Source organism: Sceloporus undulatus, chromosome 4 (assembly GCF_019175285.1).
Source record: "Sceloporus undulatus isolate JIND9_A2432 ecotype Alabama chromosome 4, SceUnd_v1.1, whole genome shotgun sequence".
NCBI lineage: Eukaryota > Metazoa > Chordata > Lepidosauria > Squamata > Phrynosomatidae > Sceloporus > Sceloporus undulatus.
In genome coordinates, this window is record NC_056525.1 from 104395451 (window position 1) to 104405994 (window position 10544).

Genomic DNA, 10544 nt, shown 5'->3' on the forward strand with positions numbered 1-10544 from the left:
CCTTTTTATTAGTCCACAGTAACCGTAAAAACTTTTTCCCAGCACCCAAATATCCCAAAATAATACAATTATATCCTAGTATAAAAAGCCAAAAATATATTTTCATAAGGAGCAGGCAAAAATATGGGATAGGTTATGCCAGTTATATACTAGTGCTGCGTGCTATCTTCTGTATCTTCAGTAGCCAGGTTGGAAGAAAAATGAGGATTCAGCAGGCCAAACGGAACATAGCTACATCAAAGCTATCCATTCGGGTGCAGTGCTGACTCCTGCTAGTCAGGAAAAGAAACATCAGTAAAGTGTCCCTGGCTCCCTGCAATAGATTGTTCAGAAAAACCCGATCCATCCAGATCTGGCTTTCATTGTGCACTCCGTCCACCTCAATCAGATAATTTTGAAATAGGGTCCAGACTTCACTGCTGTTATTTGTGACCTAATGTATTTCCCCACCACTTTCCCCATTAAGAAGAGGAACCTGAATAATTGCACAGTGCCCTTTGATTAGTAGGGACTAGGAATCCTCTTATCTGAAAGCCACCATGGGATGCAAGTCTCATTATTCTGCCATGCACCTCCATGGACAAGCTATCATTCCACAGAATAAGCTATAAACAACACTCTTCAGATTACACGTTTCTGTGGTAGAGGCAGGAAGTATAGGAACGGAGAAGCTTCAAGCATCCCTGCACTCATTAGTTTCAAATCCCTTGTCCCAAGACTTGGAGATACTTGCTATAAATAACTACAGTGTGAACCAGTCAACACACCAAAGAAACCACAGTGATACAGTAGAAGACACGCACACCTGCTTGGGAGAAACCTATATACTGTATAACAAAGGATCAGACTTCACTGAGGCATCCAAATGAAGCAGCAATGTGCATCCAAATGAACAGCAATGCCCATTTCAGGAAAAAGAGTTTAAAGAAAATGGGAGGAACTATGATAACCAACAATAAATGATGCACAACAGCATTCTTACAGATCACACACGGGTAGTTCACTGTACAAAGCACTGGGGTAGGAAAGAGGTGCTCGGTCTTGAAGCAAAGCCTGGGCACCAGGATTAAAAGTGCCCGCTTGTAGATCACCTGTTTATTTGCCCATCCTCCCTCTTCCCCTCTCTTTAGCTGCTGTTCTCAAAATAGCTCGGAGAGTTATGCTGCAACATATTGTGAGCTGTCATTAGTGTAAGGCACGTTTGTGGAGGACCTAATCTTGATATAAGATTAAGATACATTATGTATACAAAATAGCTCCTAATGGAGGATGGAGCTGCTAAAAATAATTTGTTGATCTGGATCAGCACAGCCACTTACATTTTTGCACCCTTCTTCTTCGTGGTCTCTGCGAATCATACACAATGGGTGTTTCATGCGCCTGCGCAGTGCTGCTCGGAACCTACTGGAATCACTGGGCAGAGTTTACTCTGCCACATATTGAAACTTTTTGGCGGTAACTCGCCCCACCCTTATAAGGCCCTGCCTTCCCGCTCTTTTCCCCAGTTCCTTTTTCGCCGCGCTAGCTGCTTCTGGAACTTCGCTCGCTCTTGCTTGTTAACGGAATCACTTTCACTAGACCTCGGACTGTTTTTGACCACTCTCTCTTCTCCCGCCCGGTAATTCGGACTTCTTCAACTTGTTTTTTGACTTCGCTCTTGACTCTCCCCTGGATTTGACGACTCGGAGGATGCCTGCGCCCTTCAAAAAATGTGATGTCTGCGGGGCAAGGTGCCTGTCCAGGACCCTCACTCCTCCTGCCTGTTTTGCCTGGGAAGAGACCATGATGCCAGGCCTGTACCTCTGTAAGTCTATGTCCTCCAAGCCAGGAAGACCGGGAGTCCCGGCTGACTTCGGCCATGCCCTGCCTGGGAAGGTCCGGGAGGGACGTCCCCGCTCGTCATCGCTCCCTCCGGCTGCTCGCTGCGTCTTCTTCACGGGCCAGCGCCTCAAGTGTGGTCTCTGTCCCGGCCGGGACCACGGTCTCTGACCACCTCCGATGTGACCCGTGGTCCCCCGAGACCCCGTGTACAACGACGAAACCCTCCAAGCGCCCCCAGAAACCTCGGGGACTGAGGGTTTCGAGCCCCAGGGAGAGATCCGGGAGGAAGCCATCCCCGGAAGGCTCGCGCTCGAGAGAGCGTCAGGAGGCGGAGGTCCGGACCGCCTCGCTACCGTCCTGCCAAGGCGTTGTCGCGGCATCCCGAAACGCTCCCAGGTTGCCCGAGACGGCGGCATCTTCCATCGGCTAAGGGGGCCACCATCGGAGAGGGCTAAGCCACCAAGACCCACTCCAAGGGACCCACTGTCCTGCATGACTGCCGGACAATCCCTTCTTCCCGCCTGAAGCCTGGCGTGACTCCGACGTCTTCCAAGAAGAGGCGTCATACCGGGCAAACCGAGGCGCTCCACCCAAAAAAGTCAAAGTCCAAGTCCAAGACCAAGGATCATACCGGGTCGGAGCGCCCAGCCAAGTCAGCGAAGCGTGGTCACGCAAGCAACGCTCCCCCTCCAAGGGACCTCGGAGAGGACCTCTCGCGCCCTGAGAGGGCTATCCCATGGCATGCGACCACGGTGCCGACCACACGCTCCCGCCGGTTCAAGATCTGGCCGCCGTTAGCGAACCAACTTCTCCCAGAGGGAGCCTTCTCTGCTCTCTGTCCACTCGGATAGAGGAGGAGGCTGTCCCGTTTTCTGACACCGACGAGCCGTGGGGGCTGGATACGGACATGTTCTTTGACACGAAACTCAAAGATACTACATGTCGGTCCCAAGGATAAGGCCTTCAGGGAATTCACCAGGCTTAAACTTGCGCCTCGTCCTCGGTACCTCGTCGCCCGCCTTCCGAGCCACAGGCTCCGCAAAACCCGGCTCGCACTCCATTCCGAGCCAAGGTGACGGACATTCCCCTGACGTCGACTCCGTTCGGCCAGGATCCCTTGCTCCATCGCGGGAAACCTTCGGACGAAGAGGAGGACCCATCCGGCCCCCTCGCCCCAGGAGATGCATCACCCGGGCTCCTCATCGCCTACTGATGATGTTCGCTCCTTCAGCGAGCACATCATAAGATGTGCCGGACTCTTGACATCGAGCTTTCTCCTGAAGAGGAGGCCCGCGATCCGCGTAGTAGAATGCCGGGTCCTCGGTCGTGTCCCCACTCCACCTTGCATCCCAATGTTGCCTCGTTTCAGTCCATTGTGCAGAGGTCATGGATGCTCCGACTTCGCTCGCCGCATCCTCCAGGAAGGTCGAAACGCTATACCGGATCGCCCCACCGGGCTGTCCGTGGTTGACCGACCATCCCAAGCCGAACTCGGCCATTGTGGAGGGGGCACAACGACCTTCGTGCCAAAGCAGCGATGTCCCCGGCGACCGCGAGGTACAAAGATCGTGGCCTGGCGAAGAAGGCCTACTCTTCGGCCGCCCTCATCGTGAAGGCTATAAATTACAATGCCTGTATGGGGGCATACATCCAGGCCTTGATGGAGGGATTTCGCCCATCATCCCTGACGTCCCTGATGGGTCCACGTCGCTTGGTGGAGATCTGCGATGAGGCCCACTCGATAGGGAATTGGCTCCACCGCCTCCAGGACGTCGCCGACTGCGCGGGTCGAGGCATGGCAGCCATCACTAGCTCTTCGCCGGCATGCCTGGTTGAGAGGATTGACCTCAACCCCAACGTTAATCGGCCATTGAGGACATGCCAATGGACTGGTACCGGCCTTTTCCACGCGACACTGACGAGCGTCTGAACCGCAAGTTCAGAATGAAGGCTGCGGCTAAGAAGCACGGGATGTCTTCCACCCCCATCTCGCCTTCAGAAGAAGGCACCGTCCTTGGCCGCCGCAAGGTCAGTCCAGTGCTCCTTTTCTCAAGATCGACAGCCTCAGAGCAGGGCTCACAGAGGCGCCGTTATCCCTCGCAGTCTTCCTCCTCCTCTGGCCGTCGTAATTTCCCGCCTCGTGTACCGCAAGTTCCCGCTGGCAGGACACCGACTAGGGGAAGAAGAGAGCTGAAGGGACGCAGCATTCGTTTCCCCTTCGCCCTTATTCTTTTTGGACATCCTGAGGCCTTTTGTTAACATCTGGGCCTCGATAACATCGGACTCGTGGGTCCTTAACATCGTCCGCAGGGGATAGCCTCGAGTTCCAAGAGCTCCCTCCAACCGGAGCGTTTATGTTCCACTCTTCCCTCGGACACCCTTCTCGACGAAATGCGCATTCTACTTGAAAAGGGGCAATCTCCCCTTTACCCCCGAGCAATTCTCTAGGCCTTCTTCTCAGGTACTTCACGGTTCCGAAGGCGGATGGGGGAATCAGGCCCATCCTGGACTTGGGACAATTAAATCTGTTTCTTGAATACCGTCGCTTTCGAATGAACCTTGGCATCCATTCTTCCTCTGCTCCATCAGGGCTGTGGTTTGCAACCGTCGACCTGAGATGCCTACTTCCACAGGGATCCAGGAGTCTCATCGAAGATTCCTCGCCTTCGCTGTGGGCTCCGTCGCGTACCACTACAACGTCCTCCCTTTCAGCCTTGCCACGCACCGAGAGTCTTCACGAAGTCTGGCACTGGTGGTGCCTACTTCATCAGAAGGGGTTCATGGTCTTTCCTACCTGGACGACTGGTTGTTCGCTTGCCGAATCCCAGAGAGAACTGCAGGAGGCACTCTCATTCGCTTACACCTTTTGACTCCCTCGGATGGTCATCAACCGAGAGAAGTCCCACTTCACACCTCCAGGCAGGTCAAGTTCATCGGGGCCATCTCGACTCCGAACATGCTCCACCTTTCTCCCTCCGCCGTTTCCGGTGCTGACGACTTCGATCGGGCCTTGCATCTCCCACAGAGGTGAGGGCCAGGGATGTCCAAGTCGCCCTCGGCCACAGCATCGACGACTTTCGTCACACCATGGTCAAGACTCCGCCTTCGACCTCTTCAGTCCTGGTTCTCTCGGCCTTCTCCCCGATGACAGACCCTCCATCCATGGCTCACGGTACCGAGACCTGTAGCCGCTTCCCTCAATGGTGGTTAGCGACCGCAAGTGCATCGGAAAGCCCTTTCATCTGCCCCAGCCCCAGCTGACCCTGACACCGGATGCATCCCTCGGGGATGGGGCGCTCACCTGCTCGACTCTGTCATCACGGACAGGTGGTCTGCCCAAGACCAAGCTCCTCCACATCAACGCTCGTAAATGTTGGCGGTGGAGGAAGCGCTGAGGGCATTTGAATCCTGGTCACGGCCAAGTGGTCCTCTGAAGACGGACAACACCACCGTGATGTACTACATCAACAAACAAGGTGGTACCAGGTCCCGGACCCTGCTCCACTCACGTCCGCCTCGGGACTGGGCGATCCAAAGACCCGTCCTCCTCCAGTTGATTCTCTTCCCGGAGAGAGAGACAACGCGGTTGGCGGATCGCTGAGCAGATCCCCTTCATATGCCACGATGGAGCTCCACCCCAAGACGGTCAGCGACCTCTTCGTCGGTGGGGAAATCCCCGGATCGACCTCTTGCCGACCAGATGGAACAGCCACTGTTCCCCAGTTCTGCTCCAGGAAGCGATGGACGGATCCCTCGGAGACGCGTTCGCTTTCCTCTGGACGGGGGAGCTCCTCTAAGCCTTCCCTCATTCCTCTCATCATCAGGGTGGTGTTCCAAGAGACAACAGACCGGTCGCATGCGATCCTGCTCACCCCGTGGTGGCCGAACAACCCTGTTGGTTCGCCTCTCTTCTCCACCTCTCCAAGAGTGCTTCCTTCGCCTCGATCTTGCCCGGACCTGCTGTTGATCCAGGAACGGACGGATTCTCCACCGGCCACGCGAAGCCTACCGCTGGTGGCCTGGAGGATACGGCCCTAACCGCCTGCCGGAGGCGGTGAGGGACCGTGATCCTGGCTGCCAGAGGAAACCTTCCACCCAGCGATCCTACGCCCTCTAAAATGGAGAAATTTGGCCTCTTCCTTGCTCGGAAGGGCTGTCTCCTGTTCAGGTGTCCACTCCAGTGGTAGCTGCGTTTTTGATGGCGCTTCTGGTGGGGTTGTCCCTCGCATCCATTATTGCTATTTGTCTGCCATTGCGCTAAGTATCAATTCGGGGGGAGGGTTTCTTTTTTCAGGCTCCTGGTGACAAGGGTTCTTAAGGGATGTGCCAACCTCTTACCCTCCGGTGTCGGTACCAGCGCCGGCCTGGAGCTTGGAGGCAGTGCTGTCTGCACTCCAATCCAAGCCCTTTGAACCGATGGCCACAGCGGGACTTGAGACTTTTGACTTGGAAACGCTTTCTTGTGGCCATCACCTCTGCCCCCGTGCGGGCGAACTTTGTGCCTTACGGAGGGACCAGCCTTCCTGAGGTTCCCTAAGGACAAGGTGTCCTCCGGACAGACCTTACCTTCCTGCCTAAGGTTGTCTCCGCTTTCCACATGTGCCAGGACATTGTGTTGCCGACCCTCGCTTCCAATCCAACTTGGATGTGAATGGAGCCTGCATCTTGATGTCAGGGAGCGTTGGCTTTTACCTGGACAGAACTGCTGCCTCAGTCGGTCCACAGACTTCTTTTCCAGTGTCTTACTCGTAACCGAAGAAGGGGTTGCCGGTGTCTGCGCAGAGGTTCTCCAAATGGGTGGCCGGTACCATCCACCTCTGCTATGAACTCTTAGGCAAACCTCTCCCAGCCGGGTTCGGTCCCATTCTACGAGGTCAATGTCAGCGTCCCCGCATTCCTCTCGGGGATTCCTTGGTGATGTCTGCAAGGCTGCTGTCTGGTCCCCAACCTCTGACTTTTATTCAAACATTATAGTGGACACCAGATCCATTCGAGACGCAGCTTTCGGAGGGCTGTGTTGGTTTCAGGGTTGCATTGATTGCACTACTGTTGGTTTGTGTTTCTGTACTTATGTACATATACCACTGTTTAATTCTTGTTGTATGTTGATTTGCACAATTCTATGGGACCGGTCTTGCATGACCTCTGTTCCCTTTTCCGGTTTGCAATTTTTGCTATGTTTGCTTTTTTCTGAACAAGAAAGACTGACTCTTTTTATGGTTCAAGGTGTTTATATTGTAATAAAATATACCTTTGGTTCACCATAGCTTGGTGTCAGGGCACTCCCTCCGCCGCACCTAAGCTTGTCAGTCTAAACCCATTTGTATGATCGCAGAGACCACGAAGAAGCAGGACAGGTTGCTTACCTGTAACGGTTTCTTCTGCGGGTCATCTGCAAAATACCTACAAAATCCCACCCGTCCGTCCCTCAGTGTCCTTTCTATTGGCTCTTTCCATGCCTTCTTGGCGGGAAAAATTCGGAACTGGGGACAGAGCGGGAAGGAAGGGGCTTTATACGGTGTGGGGGAGTTCCCGCACCAAGTTTAATATGTTTGCAGAGTGAACTCTGCCCAGTTCTTCCAGTAGGTTCGAGAGCTCTGCGCAGGCGCAGTGTGAAACCCATTGTATGTATTCGCAGAATGACCACTCGAAGAAATTACCGTTACAGGTAAGCAAACTGTCCTTCTTGGTGTAGCTGTGAGGCTCCTCTGCAGAATTCCTGCACTCACAAAACAACTATCACCAGTAGAGATGGCATGTTTTTAGCTCCCATCAGGACATTCCTTATATTCTAGATAGGCGCATCCATGCCAGAAGCAGGAACGGGTGGGGACAGTAGGATTAGTTAACCCTGTCTCAGGGCAGTTCAGGGCCAAATAGATGTGACTAAGACAACGGGTGTGAACGGAGGGAGGCGCCTTAAGAGAGGACCCTGGGGGGGAGGGGGGAAATCCCCAACCAGGTGGCCCAAGCCAGATCACGCCCGTACGGTACGATAAACAAAACCAAAATCAAGAGCCAGCATATCATACACATCACTTGCTCTCTATACCACTATGACACCATTATGGGGCAAAGTATAAAGCCCAGAACAGACTGGTAGAAGCTGGGACTAGATATGTTTACAAGAAATCCTTGCCATCATTAGTCTCATATGTACAAAAACTTAGCTGCAAGTTCCATCTAGAACATAACCAATCGTCTATGAATTTGGAGAAGTAAGGCAGGAATTAGGCCGGTTAAGCTTGGATTGGAGGTCCACTAGGGGCACTCAACAAGTCAAGGCTTCTTTTGTGAAGCTGGGAGACATGCTAGTCAAAGTTGAAATACTGGGTAGCTGGTTCAATGGCTTTATTATGTTCCCACACATTTAGCGATCCTATACGAAGAGAAGATAGTACATTCAAGGAGCGTGATGTGGATGGTGAATCAGAGGGAACTCTTTATGGGCCTGTTGTTATGTCCAGCCATCATCAAAGAACGCCCCCAAGTGGGGATTTTGTTGCGTGAACCATTTCAAACTATTAGGAAAGTAGGGGGTCCCAAGGCTGCATTTTATCAGCTTACTTTTAATTAGCACAATTGTCATATGGAAAGCTGGATTAGATTTCAAGAAGGAAACATGAAGCTGAGGAAGAAAACATAACAATTTAAGATATATAGACAACTGGGCTCAATCAACTCAAAACAGGGACTGCGTCAAGAAATCAGAGAAGATGGGACTTCTTCACATGGCAAGAGAAAGCTGAAATACATGACAAGAGAAATGGTTTTCTCCTTGCCTCACCACATGCCATGTAGCATTCCTTCTCTTTCCAGAGGGAGGGGTTGTAAAAGTGTGCCTTTTACCAAATATATTTTTCCAGCTGGACAAAAAGACATGCTTTTACACAATCTCCCTTTAGGAAGTGTCTGGGAGTGCTTTTGATGGCATGGGGCAGGCATGGGAAAGCTGCTTCTCTCCTGCTGCTTCTAGACCTTGTTTGTTTACATGATAAGGTTCTAGGACTTGGAAGGCCAGCTATGAAGGACTCTGGAAGATCCTAAAGTGAAGTATCAGAGATGGCAAATTAGAATCATCCATGCCAAAGTATTTTGATTCTTGTATGATGTGAAGCTGGGACGTGAAGAATGTGACAGTTCCACAGATACCATGGACTGCTAAGGAAAATGAATGGATAACAGTAAACGGATCTGAACTCTCACAAAAAGTATGATAAACTAAACTGAGGCTGTTGTACATTGTCCATATCATGGATGACATGACTCACTAGAAATATGTGTGTTAAGGTAGAAGCAGGAAAAGAGAAGACCTATCTACAGGTAGATTGATTAAACTGAGGAAGCCACAATCCTGAGTTGGCAGACCTGAAGCAGGCAGTTGATGTCCTGATCCTGGAAGACTTCATAATGGGTTGCCATAAGTCTAAGTCAATTATTTGGTGGCCACACTCCTACTGATGATGTTCGCTCCTTCAGCGAGCACATCATTAAGATGTGTCGGACTCTTGACATCGAGCTTTCCCCGCCTGAAGAGGAGGCCCGCGATCCGGTAGAACGCCGGGTCCTCGGTCGTGTCCCCACTCCACCATGCATCCCAATGTTGCCTTCATTGCAGTCCATTGTGCAGAGGTCATGGGATGCTCCGACTTTGCTCGCCGCGTCCTCCAGGAAGGTCGAAACGCTGTACCGGATCGCCCCACTGGGCTGTCCGTGGTTGACCGACCATCCCAAGCCGAACTCGGCCATTGTGGAGGGGGCACAGCAGACCTTCGTGCCAAAGCAAGCGATGTCCCCGGCCGACCGAGAGGCTAAAAAGATTGATGGCCTGGCGAAGAAGGCCTACTCTTCGGCCGCCCTCATCGTGAAGGCTATAAATTACAATGCCTGTATGGGGGCATACATCCAGGCCTTGATGGAGGGGATTTCGCCCATCATCCCTGACGTCCCTGATGAGGTCCAACGTCGCTTGGTGGAGATCTGTGATGAGGCCCACTCGATAGGGAATTGGATCATCACCGCCTCCAGGAACGTCGCCGACTGCGCGGGACGAGGCATGGCAGCATCACTAGCGCTGCGCCGGCATGCCTGGTTGAGAGGATCTGACCTCAACGCCAATGTTAAATCGGCCATTGAGGACATGCCACTGGATGGTACTGGCCTTTTCCACGCCGACACTGACGAGCGTCTGAACCGCAAGTTCAGAATGAAGGCTGCGGCTAAGAAACACGGGATGTCTTCCACCCCCATCTCGCCCTTCAGAAGGAGGCACTGTCCTTGGCCGCCGCAAGGTCAGTCCCAGGGCTCCTTTTCTCAAGATCGACAGCCTCAGCAGCAGGGCTCACAGAGGCGCCGTTATCCAACATTATAGGTTGGACACCAGAGCCATTCGAGACGCAGCCTTCGGGAGGGCTGTGTTGGTTTCAGGGTTGCATTGATTGCACTACTGTTGGTTTGGGTTTCAGTAATTATGTACATATACCACTGTTTACATTCTGTTGTATGTTGATTTGCACAATTCTATGGGACCGGTCTTGCATGACCTCTGTTCCCTTCTCAGGTTTAGCAATGTTATTGCTATGTTTGCCCTTTGCAGGAACAAAAAAGACTGACTCCTTTGATGGTTCAAGGTGTTTATTATTGTAATAAATATACCTTTGGTTCACCATAGCTTTGGTGTCAGGACACTCCCTCCGCCGCATACCTAAGCTTGTCAGTCTAAA